This window comes from Macaca fascicularis, chromosome 3 (assembly GCF_037993035.2).
Source record: "Macaca fascicularis isolate 582-1 chromosome 3, T2T-MFA8v1.1".
NCBI classification, from domain to species: Eukaryota; Metazoa; Chordata; class Mammalia; order Primates; family Cercopithecidae; genus Macaca; species Macaca fascicularis.
In genome coordinates, this window is record NC_088377.1 from 44413345 (window position 1) to 44427885 (window position 14541).

The 14541-nt window shown below is 44.5% G+C and overlaps 1 pseudogene; it reads left to right on the forward strand.

Annotated features, from left to right (window-relative positions):
• Positions 1-3909: 3909 nt before the first annotated feature.
• LOC107126523 (SH3 domain and tetratricopeptide repeat-containing protein 1-like) overlaps positions 3910-14541 on the forward strand; it is a 36423-nt pseudogene continuing 25791 nt past the window's right edge.

Sequence of the window (14541 nt, forward strand, 5' to 3'; positions counted from 1 at the left end):
AAACCAGGAATAGAAAGCAGTGTTCTTTGTGCCACAATGTCATTGAAAGACAGCTCAATGTGGGTCTAAAATGCAGAGTAACTAACTTTCATTTATCTCTGCTTCTGACTCTTGTTATCAGACATTTTAAATTGACCTTAATGTGTTAGCAGAAATATGAAAAGTCCTGACTTGTTTACATATAAGGTACTTCTTTGCCTACTCATTTGGTTGTTTTTTTCAACAGGATTGAAAAGACATTGTTCTAAACTGAATGTTTATGTCTCCCCCAGATTCTTGTACTGGAGCCCTAACTGCCAGTGTGATGGTATTAGGCGGTAGGACCTTTGGGAGGTGATAAGTGTTAGAGGAGGTCATGAGCGTGGGCCCTTGTCTCACAGGATTAGTGCCCTTAGAAGAAGAGAAACCAGGCCGGGTGTGGTGGCTCACACCTGTAATCCCGGCACTTTGGGAGGCCGAGGTGGGCAGATCACGAGGTCAGGAGATTGAGACCATCCTGAAACCCTGTTTCTACTAAAAATACAAAAATTAGTTGGGTTTGGTGACACGTGCCTGTAATCCCAGCTACTCGGGCGGCTGAGGCAGGAGAGTTGCTTGAACCAGAGAGTCAGAGGTTGCAGTGAGCTGAGATTGTGCCACTACACTCCAGCCTGGTGACAGAGCGAGACTCTGTCTCAAAAAAAAAGAAAGAGAAAGCAGGCAGCTCCCACTGCCCTGGTGTGAGGAAACAAGAAGAAAGGTGGCTGTCTGCAAGCCAGGAAGAGGTCCCTGTCCCGGAACTGAGTTGGCCAACACTTTGATCTTGGACTTCCAGCCTCCAGAGCTGTGAGAAATAAACTAATGTTTAAACCACATAGCCTATGGCGTTTTTTATGGTATTTGCCTATGGTATTATGGCCATCTGATTTGACTGATACAGAGATGGTTCCAGAATACTGTAGCCTGTATCTAAGTTGGTGATACCATGAAAATAAATGTGGTAGTTCATTCCTTTATATGAAGATAGCGCTGTGAGCCCAGGGCCTTTGCTCATGTCTTAGTTGAGTCTTGTTTTCTTATAATAGCTTCCTAAATTCTCTTTTCCCCCTCTAATTTATATTATATATCTGAATTAATTCATATATGGTATGATTTTATACTTCATGTCTATACAAACTTTTAGTGATTTTATTTCATTTGATTTGATTTTTGAGACATGCCCTTGCTCTGTTGCTCAGGCTGGAATGCAGGCGTACCATCACAGCTCACTGTAACCCTAAATTCCTGGGCTCAAGTGATCCTCCCGCCTCAGCCTCCTGAGTAGCTGGGACTACAGGTGTGCTATCCTTAGCAGTCCTCTCGCCTCAGCCTCTCAAAGCACTGGATTACAGGCATGAGCCGCCACACCCAGCCCAGTGATTTTTCATTATTAAGATCAAGGACGGGTTCCCTGGCTTGGCATTCAAGGCTCATGATCAGGGCGTGATATGCAAGTTTGGGTTTCAGTGTTTCCATTCCCACCATCAGCCTTGCGTTCCAGCTTCTTTCCTAAGCCCTGTTCTGAAGCCCAGCCTCAGAGCTGCACTTAGAATTTATACCTTCTCATCTCTTCATCGTCTTCGCCTATGTTCTAATCTCCATCTGGGACATCGTCTTCGCCTATGTTCTTATCTCCATCTGGGACATCATCTCCACACTTCCGCCTCTTTAAATCTTCTCTATCCTTCAAGACTTGAAATACTCATTTCCTTTACATGATCCCTACTCTGACATCCAAGCTAGAATTAATCTTTCTTCCTTTGAACTCTGATAGTGCTTAATATTTTTCATTCTTTAATTATACAGCAGTCCTGTGTGTTAGATATTCTTATTCTCCCAGTTTTTCATAGTTTCTTTGAAAATATTTGCTGTAGTCATGTATTTTGAATATGTAATGTGAGTGACATTCAAAAGGTCCTGGAGAGTGAAAGGCAGTCCTACTCCCATCACTGCCCTGTGACCACTGTTGCCAGTTTTTGTTTGTTTGTTTGTTTTTCCAAGGCAGAGTCTTGCTCTGTCACCAGGCTGGCGTGATCTCAGATCTCTGCAACCTCTGCCTCCCGGTTTCAAGGGATTCTCCTGCCTCAACCTCCTGAGTAGCTGGGACTACAGGCGTGCGCCACCACGCCCAGATAATTTTTGTATTTTTCGAAGAGACGGGGTTTCACCATGTTGGCCAAGATGGTCTGGATATCTTGGCCTCGTGAGCCACCTGCCTCAGCCTCTCAAAGTGCTGGGATTACAGGCGTGAGCCACTGCGCCGAGCCTATGTGTCTTGTTTTTAAAAACACAGATGTTGGCATAAGATAAACACGGTTGTCCGCCGGTAAGTATTTAGGTTGTTCCCAACCGTTTGGATTAATCAATGCTGAGTTGTACATAATTCTTGCATATTTGCGTGAATATGTTCATAGGATGCATTGCTAGAAATGGAATTGAGGGATCCAGGGTTCTGCGCATTTTAAATTTTGATGGGTGTTGCTGGATTCCCTTCCGTTAGGGCCATACCGTTATCTCACTGTCAATGTGTAAGGGCGACTATTTCTATTTCCTTGCCACAGTTTCTTCTCAGCTGTTTTCTTTGACATCACACACACACAAATACCCCTTGTTCCAAAAACATGGACATTTTACATATCTACTTAAAGTGTGCATACACTGATTGAAGCTCTGTGTTGCAGTGATATGTGCTGCTAGGATTGTGGCTCTGTTTCGAATCTGCTAGCCAGGCTATGGCTTTCCAGTCAGGTATTTTTTGTTTTGTTCATGCTGTTGCTGTCATTGGGCTGTGTGAATTTCCCTCCATTGCCCATCCAGATTTCCTTTCCGGTGGGCGGGCTTAGTGTCTAATCTGGCAGCCCTGTTTCCTAGTGACCTGGGCCGAGTGTCTCATTCGGCAGCCCTGTTTCCTGGTGATCTGGGCTGAGTGTCTCTTTCGGCAGCCCTGTTTCCTGGTGATCTGGGCCCCATGTCTCATCCAACAGCCCTGTTTCCTGGTGATCTGGGCCGAGTGTCTCATCCGGCAGCCCTGTTTCCTGGTGATCTGGGCCAAGTGTCTCCCAGCAGCCCTGTTTCCTGGTGATCTGGGCTGAATGTCTCCATGAGAAGTTGCACCCATCTTCTCCAGTAGTGCATCTTTTCACAGCAAGCAAAACATTTTCACCACGTTTCCAGTGGGACAGGCACTAGCTCTTTTCTGGGCATCAGGAGACCTGGCTTTGTTCTGGTTCAAGCAACAGCTGGTGAGTTACCAAAGACAATTCGCATCTGGCCCCTGGTCCTTTTCTTTATAAGTAGAATCACAGTCCGAGTGGGCATCACTGCCCTGGTCTCTATGCGGTGCTGAGTGTTGTGGGGATGATGGCTAAGTGTCAGGGTGCATTTCCACCACTAGGGGATTACAGGCCAGCCAAAGACACAGGAGGAAAGCTAACAGCCCCGGGCAGGTACACAGAACCAGAGGAGTTTGGAAGGGTGGTTCCAAGCTCCTTGGTGTGATTGATGTGATCACAATAAACATTTTATCTCTAAGTCTTGGGCCGTTGGACCAAGAGAAGAGAGAGCTGGTGTTGAGTTGTAGTGAGAGGTGCGTGGTTCCTGTACCTGCTGAACCTGGCTGGGACTCAATTCCATTGAGTCCCATTCCATTTAACCTTCTGTTTCCACCTTTTTCATGCTCCTGCTTGTTTCTCCAGAAAAAAATGCAATAAATTCCTTTCAAAAACTTTACAAAAGCCATAGACGCTTATTGAAAATAGTTCAAATGATATGGAAGTCAGAAAGATAGTGAGTGTTTTTCTGTTGTGTGTTTGGATGAATGTGTCTTTGGGGTAGTCACTATTAACACTGGGTGTATTTCCTTCAAGATCTTTTCCAGTGTGCCTACAAATATGTATGTACACACTGTAAAAAACAAAATAGTACCTGATCAACATTGAGTTCCCCTATTCTCACTGCGTAGTCGACATGGACATCCTTTCATGGTGATACGATGAGGCCTGATCGACTCCTTTTGTTCGCTGGAGTGGCAGGTAATAATAGCTACAGATAACTCACCTTCAGTGGGCATTTACCATGTGACAGGGTCTGTGCTCCAGGCAGGCTACATGAAGTGGGTCTTAAGGCTTTTTACAACAATGCTATGGGTGAACACAGTAATTGTTAACATTTTGCAAATGATAGAATTGCAGTAGAGAGAAGCAAAGCTGCTTGCTCAAACTCATGGCACGATTCCTGAGAGAGAGAGAGAGAGAGAACACTTTTAAAACAGTTGTTGTTATAGTCAGTTGATTTATGATCATTTCAAGAAATAGTGCATTCAGTGAATACATTTCAGGGTCTGGTACAGTCTGGGAACTGGTTCTGAAAATGCTCTGCGCTAGAGGTAAGGGAGCAATCCATTGGCCCTGGGCTCCTAGTGCAAGGAGGGAGGTCCCGGGGAGAGGGGGCATGGAGAGGAGGTCTCTGAACAAACCTTGCAACATCCATTTCTGCTGAGTCTGGTCCGAGGTCTGGTTCTTGACATGTACACTTTTCAGAGATACTTGGTTTTGATTTTTATCATGGCTCAGCTGAGCAGCCATGGTTGCAAACTGCCTGGAGATGTGGTCTGGCAGGCCAGTGCTATGCCCATCCCTCCCGCTCCTGCAGGAGGGGAGTCATCCTGGGACTAGAGGGCTTCGCCTGTAATCAGCTATCTCATAATAAGTGGATTTGATGCTGGGTTCGCTAGGTCAGGAAATTTCCCATTTAGAAGGAAAACTGATACTTGTTTTTGGGTTTTGCTGAGGAGCCACAGGGTTTAGAGCAGGGACTGGAAGTTTGCTGAGACACACGTGAGTGCACTCAAACATCTTCCATGAAACGTGGAAATAAAGACAGTGTTCCAGAGAGGTCCCTGGCTTTGGGATATAAATATTTCTGTAACAGAATGGCACTGGCTGTCTGCTGTATTTTTTTCTCTGCTATTTTGGCAAGTTTTATTTGGGTGTGTGTCTCCTGTACAGAAGGTATGACATCAGTTTTTGCCACCAAGTATTTACAGCCGTTGGTACCTCCTGTGTGGGTCACTTTTGTGCCGTGGTTTCTTTGGGGAAATTGTAGGTCTCCTACCCAAAGCACATTGCCCATTTCAAGGTGCTCCTGGTTTCTGAACACCTGTGGCAGTGCCTTCCATGTGGGTGAAGCCAGCCGAGAAAGTACCCCACCCCAGGAGGTGGGGACTGGTGATTGCCTGAGTGAGGAGGCCGGGGATGAGCCCTGGACTAGAACTTGTGACCGGCTGCTTTTCCTTCCCCTCCTCTCCGTCCTATTTTGCCACCACCCCCACTTTTGAAAAATTTCTTATTAAAAATTAAGCAACTATTTTGGTTTCCTTTATTCGCTATTCCTTGCTAATCGTACGCAGAGTGAGCCTGGGACAGTGGAAAGGAAAGTTGTACTTAGCTTCAGATGATCCTACCAGTCCCGCATTGAAGGGTTTCTGCCAGGCGGCATTGTCAAGTGGCGTTGTGGAGGTTCTCCTTTCAGTCCTCAGCATTAACCAACAGAGGCAGGTGGTACTTATTCCTGGTTAATGTTGAGGAGGTTGAGCTCAAATTGGCTAAGGGAACTTCCCAAAGTCACATAGGAAGTAGCAGAGTAGAACCAAACACAGATTGTCTCTGAATCAGGCAGGTTGTCAGATTCCAAAATAGGCTCTTAATTTTTGGAGGTCAAAAAGCTGAACAGACACAGATATTTCTTTTTTCTTCTTCTTCTTCTTCTTCTTCTTTTTTTTTTTTTTTTTTTTTTTTTTTTTTTTTTTTTTTGCGCTAGGGTTTCGCTATGCTGCCTAGGCTGGTCTAGGCTCAAGCTGTCCTCCTGCCTTAGCGTTGTGAGTGCTGGGCTTACAGGTTTGTGTCACCACACCCAATAAAACAGACATTTCTTTAAAGAAGACATACAAATGGCCAAAAAATATGTGAGAAAAATGCTCAGTATCACTTATAATCAGAGAAATGCAAATCAAAACCACAGTGAGGTATCATCTCACCTGTTAGGATGAGTATTATCAAAAAGACAAAAAATAGCAAGTGCTGGTGAGGCTATGGAGACAAGGGAGCTCTTACACACTGTAGGGGGGTGTGCACTAGAGCAGCTGGCTGGGCGCGGGGCGCACGCTGACATCTCAGCACTTTGGGAGGCCGAGGCGGGCAGATCACCTGATGTCAGGAGTTTGAACCAGCCTGGCCAACATGGTGAAACCCCGTCTCTACTAAAAACACAAAAATTAGCTGGGAGCGGTGGATCACACCTGTAATCCCAGCACCGTTGGGCAGCTGAGGTGGGTGGGTCACTTGAGACCAGGAGTTCAAGACCAGCCTGGCCAACGTGGTGAAACCCCATCTTTACTAAAAAATACAAAAATTTACCAGGTGCAGTGGTGGGCGCCCATAATCCCAGCTACTCAGGAGGCTGAGGCATGAGAACTACTGGAACCCTGGAGGCGGATGCTACAGTGAGCAAGCCGAGATTGCACCACTGTGTTCCAGCCTGGGCAACAGTGAGACTCTGTCTCGAAGAGAAAAAAAGAAAAAGAGTAAGAGTAAGCTACGGCACCCACTATGGCAAACAGTATGGAGGTTCCTCAGAAAACTGCAAATGAATTTACAGTGTGATCCAGCAGTCCCACTACAGTGTAGATACCCAAAGAAAAGGAAATCAGTGTCGGAGGGGCATCCGCACCTCTGTTTCCTACAGCACTGTTCACCATAGCCAAGATAAGGAATCAGCCTCGGTGTCCAACAGCAGATGATGGATAGAGAAAATGTGGTCTTTATACACAGTGGAGTACTATTCAGCCATAACACGGGAAGAAGTCCTGTTATTCTCAGCAACGTGGATGGAACTGGAAGATATTATGAAATAAGCCAGGGACAGAAAGTTACACAGCACATGTTCACTTATGTGGAAGGCAAAAAGGAGTGGATTTCATGGAATTTGAAAGTAGACAGAGGATCCTAGAGGGTGAGAAGGGTCGGGGAAGAGGCATATAGGGAGAAATTTGTTAAAGAATACAAAATTATAGCTGGATAGGAAAAAGTTCTAGTGTTCTATAACATAGGATGACTATAGTTAACAAGAATATATAGTTTCAGGCTGGGTGTGGTGGCTCATACCTGTAATCCTAGCACTTTGGGAGGCTGAGGTGGGTGGATCACCTGAGGTCAGGAGTTTGAGACAAGCCTGGCCAATGTGTAGAGAAACCCCGTCTCTACTAAAAATGCAAAAATTAGCCAGGCATAGTGGTGGGTGCCTTGTAACCCCAGTTACCAAGGAGGCCGAGGCAGGAGAATAGCTTCAACCTAGGAAGCAGATGTTGCAGTGAGCTGAGATCACACCACTGCACTCCAGCCTGGGCAACAGAGCCAGACTTTGTCTCAAAAAAAAATATATATATATATATAGTTCCAGATAATTGGAGAAAGGGCATTGAACGTTCCAACACAAAGAAATGATAAATGTTTGAGATGGTGGATATGCTAATTATGCTGATCACATACATTACATGTATTATAACATCACTATGTGTACTTCATACATATGTACAGTACACAATTATGTGTCAATTAAAAAAGAAAAGCTGAACTTAGATTGGAATGGCTATGAAGTAGCTAGGTTTTTCATATTTTTGATATAGACCCTAGGCATTTATTTTAAGTAAACTACAGTTGGCTTCAGGAAGTGCTTAGTATTTGAATTGTAGCCTTGCATTTTATAATACGGAGAAGTAAAACTGTAGGCTTGCTTTAGATACAGTCACAGGGGTTTGCCGTGATGACTTTTTTATGTAATAAGGGGGAAATGTACCTTAATTAATAGGCATATATGATCATTTTTCTCCCTCGTACACATTTTTAGTTGTTGTCCAGGCATTGTGATACTTATGTAAACAGTATGCGATACCTTAGGTAGGAATCAGAATTTTAAGGTAAGAATACTTAGAGTTATATATGTTTCAACCTTTCAAACTGGACATTTTACATGTCCATTATATAACTGTAATTAAATTTTCAAAAAGACAATGTGTGTCTTTAATATGGGTGATGCTCTATTTTTTTTTATTTTTTTTTTATTTTTTGAGACAGGGTCTCACTTTCTCCCAGGCTGGAGTGTAGTGGTGCGATCACGGCTCACTGCAGTCTCAGCCCCATAGGCTTGAGAGATCCTCCCACCTCAGCCTCCCAAGTAACTGGGACCACAGGTGTACAACACCATGCCCAGCTAATGTTTAAAATTTTTTGCAGAGATAGGGCCTCCGTCTGTTGCTCAGGCTGGTCTGGAATTCCTGGATTCAAGTGATTCTCCTGCTTCATCCTCCCAAAGTGCTGTGATTACAGGCATGTGCCACTGCCTGGCCCCATATAAGTGGGATGATGACTTGAGCCTAGGAGTTCCAGACCAGCCTGGGGAACATGGCACAAGACCCTGTCTCTACAAAAACTAACAAAATTAACTGGTCATGGTGGCACCTGCCTGTGGTCTCAGCTACTCCAGGAGGCTGAGGCAGGAGGATAACTTGAGCCCAGGAGTCGAGGCTGGAGGATAACTTGAGCCTAGGAGTCGAGGCTGCAGTGAGCTCTGATCCTGTCATTGCACTCCAGCCTGGGTGACAGAGTAGACCTTGTCTCTTAAAAAAAAGTTACTGGCTACCTGATTATTCATAGGAAAAAAACCTGAACTCTGATCGAAACCTCATACCTCGTACAAAAATTAACTCAAAATGGATCATGGACTAAAATGTAAAATGCAAAATAAAGATGAAAAGAGGAGCTAGAGACTGGGAGAAACTATTTGCAAACCACATGTCTGATGAAGGACTCATATCTATAATATATAAACAACTATCCAAATTCAGCAGTGAAACCAAGTCATCTAGTTTGAAAATGAATAAAAAACCTGAAGAGACATTTCAGATAACATATAAGCACATGAAAAGATGTTCAACATCATGAGCCATCAGAAAAATGCACACTAAAGCCACGTCACTACACACCTATCAGAATGCCTAAAATAAAAAGTAGTAACAAGAGCAATGCTGGTGAGGATGCGGGGAAACGGAATCACTCACACTTGGCTGGTGGGAATGGAAGATGGTACAGCCATTCTGGAAAACAGCTTGACAGTTTCTTAAAAAACTAAACGTGCAATTGCTGTAGGAGGCAGCACTCACATTCACGGGCAGTTATCCCAGATAAATGAGGACTTATGTTCACACAAAAACCTATACGTATCTGTTCATAGCAGCATTATTTATAAAGTCTAGAAACTGGACACAGCCCGGAGACTGCTCAGCAGGTGAATGGTTAAACAAACTGGTGCACCCAGGCCCCAGATACCACTCTGCAGTAGTTAATGACGTCCTTGTTCATCAGTCTTTCAACCTCGAAACCACCATCATGCTTAATCCCCTTTTTTCCATCCTGGGTCTGAGTGGACTTCATTTTGCATTTCTTTCTAATGCATTTTCCCTCTGTCCTTTCTGCTTGAGCCTCATGCCTCATTGGAACCATTGTAAGAGCCACCGAATTGTTTCTCTGCCTCATCATGGAATCCTTTCTACACTTCATGCCCCGCATTGCCATTGGAACAATCTTTCCAAAACATGAACAAACTAACTTAAAAGAAATATCCCAGGTAGCCTTCCAAATAAGTATAAGCTTTCTGTTAGAAGTTTGACGTCTTGTCTATAGGGAACCCCAGGACTGTAGAGAGACAGATTTGCTGTCTGCATTTTAAGATCAGGCAGAAATCCCTGGAGGGGCCCATGTGGAATAGTGGCACAAATACTGGTTCTAGAATCAGAAGCCCTCATATCCTGGTTCTAACACTAGCTGGATGTTCTTGGGAAAGTTTTGGTTTCAAACCTCAGTATGAGGAAGCATCCTCAAGGGATCACACAAGGCTGCTGGGAGGAGCAGATGAGGGCCATGGTGAACATGCTGTGTAATCCGTGAAGCACGTCGTATGTGTGAGAAGTGGAGCTGTGTGGATAGCGGTTCTGGAATCATTGTATGAAAACGATGGAAAGCACATTCGTAGTTCTGCCTGATGATACCACTGGGCACCTGGGTTGTACACGCCTGCAACATGGGTGAGGCCCAGGTCAGTACAGCTCACAGTTTGGTTTTCATGCAGTTAGAAAGGCCCGAGAGGACCCTTCCCCCCTCCAGCTGTAGGAAGGAGGCGGCTGTCTCCTGCTTATATTTGGTGGGATTGTCTGTGGCTCCTTGGGGACAGGAATGCAGGGAGTGGGGGAAGAAAGCCGGCCTGACTGCTCGCTAGTCAGCCTTCCCCCAGGGAAGAGTGGAGGGGTCATTTCGTGGTAACTTGCCAGGTCTTTCTTAACCCATCTGCTCTTAGAAATGACCAGCATGACAAGTAAAAGACCCATTAGAGACAGATGGGCTGTGTGTCCCGTGCGTTTATGGCTTTGTGGTCTCAGAGCTGCCAGAACTCGATAGCTTTCTGGGGAATGCTGGGTCAGCCAAGGGGCTGAAAATAGTGAGAGGAAGAAAATTCCCCCTCGCTGCTCTGGTCTGGGAGTGATTAGTGAGTAGAGCGGCATGGAGGGCCCAGCCGTGGGGTCCCTCTCAAGCACACCCTCACTGCAGTGGGAACGCGGGTCTCAACCTCCCTAGGCCTCCGTGATTTTTGTCTGTCACATACTCACCTCCAGCAGGGATGTCTATGGTGATGAGATGAGGGAGCATCGTAGCACATGTGGCACTTAGTAGGCTTGTGGTGAGTGGACGCTGGCGTCAGTGGAACAGGAGACTGGGCGCTGCGTGTGGACGCACTCACGTACTGGTGGCATGGGTGGACAGAGGAGAGAGGGACGCTCTGCAGTTCTCCTTTTGGTCTGTCACCCCCGCTGTTGTGAGCAGAATCCGTGAGTGTATTCTGTTGCCCCAGTCAACCTGGTAGGCTGATTGCTCAATTTTCTGCTTCCACTTTTGATTTCTTAAGAATGGGAAAACGAATACTTCAGATACTTTTCTGGTTGATGCTATACATTCCTTGATATCACCTTAATGCTTTTTAATTTCTATGTATTTTGGATGTTGGAGCGTGCCTGACATCTGTGCTTTTATGTCTCAACCTCTCGCGTAACTGTTGGCCACACCAGAACCAGAGAGACGTGAGTAGACCGATTGGTAGCAGGGCTAGGACTGGAATTCCCCAGCCTTTTGGCACCCAGCAGGCTCTGTTTTCTGTATTGCACTGCTCTTCTCTATTTCGACCCCTGTTAGGACAGTGGATGTGAAATGTAGCTGGGCGCTTTTGGGGGTGTGCTAGGAGTGTGGCAGATGCCTCAGACTGGCATTTTCCCCTGATTCTGAATTCTCATGGCTCAGAGTCAGTCTCTAGGCTACTGACTGGGAAGATGCAGGAAGTTGTTTTGTATGGCAAACTATGCCAGGGCATTTTTTTCACCCGGCAATTTGTTTGGTTTGGACTGGAATAAATCTCTGATCTTGGTTTCTTTGTCTATATTATTAGGGAGTGGAGCCTGACTTGTTAACTTAGCCCAATTCATAGTGCTTAGAATCTCAGTGAGTGTGTGTTGAACTGAGCGGAAGTGTGAGAGCATCTTGGACAGTGGTTTGCAAACCTAGCTGCATCTGGGGGGCTGTGAAAAAAGCATGTGTGCTTACTCCCGACCAGTTGAAATAGAATCTGCAGGAATGGAGCCTGGGCAGGTATAGTGCTGTTAAAAACCCCCAGGTGGTTCTGATATACTGTAAAGGTTGAGATGCCCTGATCCACAGTGAATTGGAGTCCTGGATCATAGACATGCCTTATGCTTTCACCAGCTTAGAATGGTTCTTGTGCTTTAGAACTGTGAAAAAGTGTTATGCAAACAAATGTGGAAACAGCCTAAATGTCACATCCTGTTACTACCTGTCATGAAGTATATTTACCGGTTACTCACTCTACTCTGATCTCTACCCATTCCACCTTTTCTTCATGGTATGAAGTACTCTTTAGGCATTTATTGAACTCTTGTTTGTACCACCGCTGTGCTGGACAGTTTATAAATATTACTTCTTTAAACAAGGCCTATGGAGTCAGGCTGCCTGGGTTTTGCTAACTAGCTGTGTCATTTGGGGCAACTTTTTAAGCTTATATAAACCTGACTTTCATCTATGAAATGGGATGACAGGGGGTCATGATCATCTCACAGGATCATGCAAATGTGTGTGTAAAGTGCTTAGTTTGGTGCCTAACACATAGTAACTACTCAGTAAAGTTATTATTACACCATCATCATCATATTTAAATGTAAATATTAAGAGCTAATAAATTTGTAAAAGGTAGTATACCCTTACCCCTTGAACCAAAAACTACTTTAGTTTTAAGTGGTTGGGTTAATTTATCACTTAAATATTGGCCTCTTGAATACCTTGAATTTCAATTGAACGTAACCAGAGGATTTCATAATTGGACCGTTGCCTCTGGAAGTTGGAGCTTTGTTTGTTTGGTTTCACTTCCTACACTAAGCATATGGCTGTGCACATCTTTATGATGACTTTTGGTACTGGGGAATCAAAGCTTCATTCGCTTTTTGGAGGAGATGACCTTATGCTGTATGAAGCACTCAGACTTCGTTAACTATGTACCATCCAGACAAGACCAGGTGCTTCCCACGGCAGCCTGTCCTTTTCTTATCTCTCTCATCAATCTAGCATGTTCCTTCTATTCCTCTTTATATTAGAACTTCTCTTTGAACAAGGAATGTTGTTTTGTCACTGCTAGGTCCCCAGCAATTAGTAATGCCTAGCACATACTAGGTGCCTCCTGAATGTTAATAGGTGATAATCTAGCAGTACACAAGATAAATCCGCAGGTTGAGATTTAAGCTGTGTGGTATGAAGGCTGCATTGGCAAACTTAGTAAATCAATTTTGTTAATACAAGTTTAACATATCTTAGTAACTGACTTAGTTCAGGAATCATTTGCTGAGTGTCTTCTAGGCCAGACATTGGGGACAGAAAGGTAATAATATATGATCCCTGCCTCATGTGCAGGAAGTCTAGTGCGATGGACAGATGCATGCTAATGGCTGCCATGGAATACGGTGAGTATTAGATAAAGGGGCACCCTGTGTGCCCTTGGAGCATAGAGCAGGGCTTGTGTTCTGGGAACATGGGCTCCATGTGAAAACACAATTTAAATTCTCTTTTTTCTTTCTTTTTTTTTTTTTTTTTTTTTTTTTTTTTTTTTTTGAGACAGAGTCTTGCTCTGTGGTCCAGGCTGGAGTACATTGGTGTGATCTCGGCTCACTGCAACGTGCTCCCCCCAGGTTCAAGCGATTCTCGTACCTCAGCCTCCCGAGTAGCTGGGATAACAGGTGTGCGCCACCACGCCTGGCTAATTTTTGCATTTATAGTAGAGATGGAGTTTCACCATGCTGGCTGGGCTGGTCTTGGACTCCTGACATCAGGTGATCCTCCCGCCTCGGTCTTCCAAAGTTCTGGGATTATAGTCATGTATGTATTCATCCTTTTAAATATCTGCGGGTAGCATTTAACTTTAAATGGGTACTAATTAAACTATTGAATGACTTTAGTATGGATTGAATGACTTTGCTCGGGCCTCGTTTTTAATTTCCTTCATTAGAGAGAAAAAAAAAATGCAGGTTGAATATCCCTCATCCAAACTTCTTGGAATCAGAAGTGTCTCAGATTTTTTTCCTTTTTTGGATTTTTGAATATTTGCATTATACCTGCTGGTTGAGCATCCTGAATTCAAAAATCCAGAGTCTGAGCTGTTCCAATGAACATTTCATTGAGCATCACCTCGACACTCAAAAGTTGAGGATTTCGGAGTTTCTGGTTAGGGAGACTCATCCTGTATGGGTGCTGGGTTGTTGCAGGAGTTTTGGACCAGAGGTTGGGTGACTAGGCTTTGGTTTTCGCTTTGTTATTAAACGGGCTGTTTTATTCCATAATCTCAGCTTTAGATTCCCCGGTTGTCAAAGAAGGGAATGGGCCATCTGATGTTTAAGGCCTCTGTTAGTTCTGACTTGGAGACACCTGGCTTCCGTTCATCTTCCTTAGGAGTGGACAAAGAATATGGGAATTTTGAAATCGTTAGTCAACATCTACAGGGTCATTGCAGCCTGGTTTTGGGTAAGGTCATCTTTAGTGAGCCCAGGGAGAAACAGTGGTTTAGCTGTCAGCTGAGAGGGGTAAGCGGTCCTATTAATTTTCCTCTGTGTTAGTGAAAGCATTGTTAAGGGTCACAGCGTTAGTGGAGCTGGCTGGAAAGAGGAGGGGAACTCACTGTTACAGGTTATATTGAATGTCTTTTCAGTCACTAAATGCTTTTTATGATATGTTTTTCAGGATTTCAGTGTTGTATGATTTCTCTGTGTTAAGCACAGGAAATTTAACATCAGCAAAAAAGAATGCTCTTTCTTTTTTTTTCCTTTGAGATGGAGTTTCGTTCTTGTCGCCCAGGCTGGAGTGCAGTGGC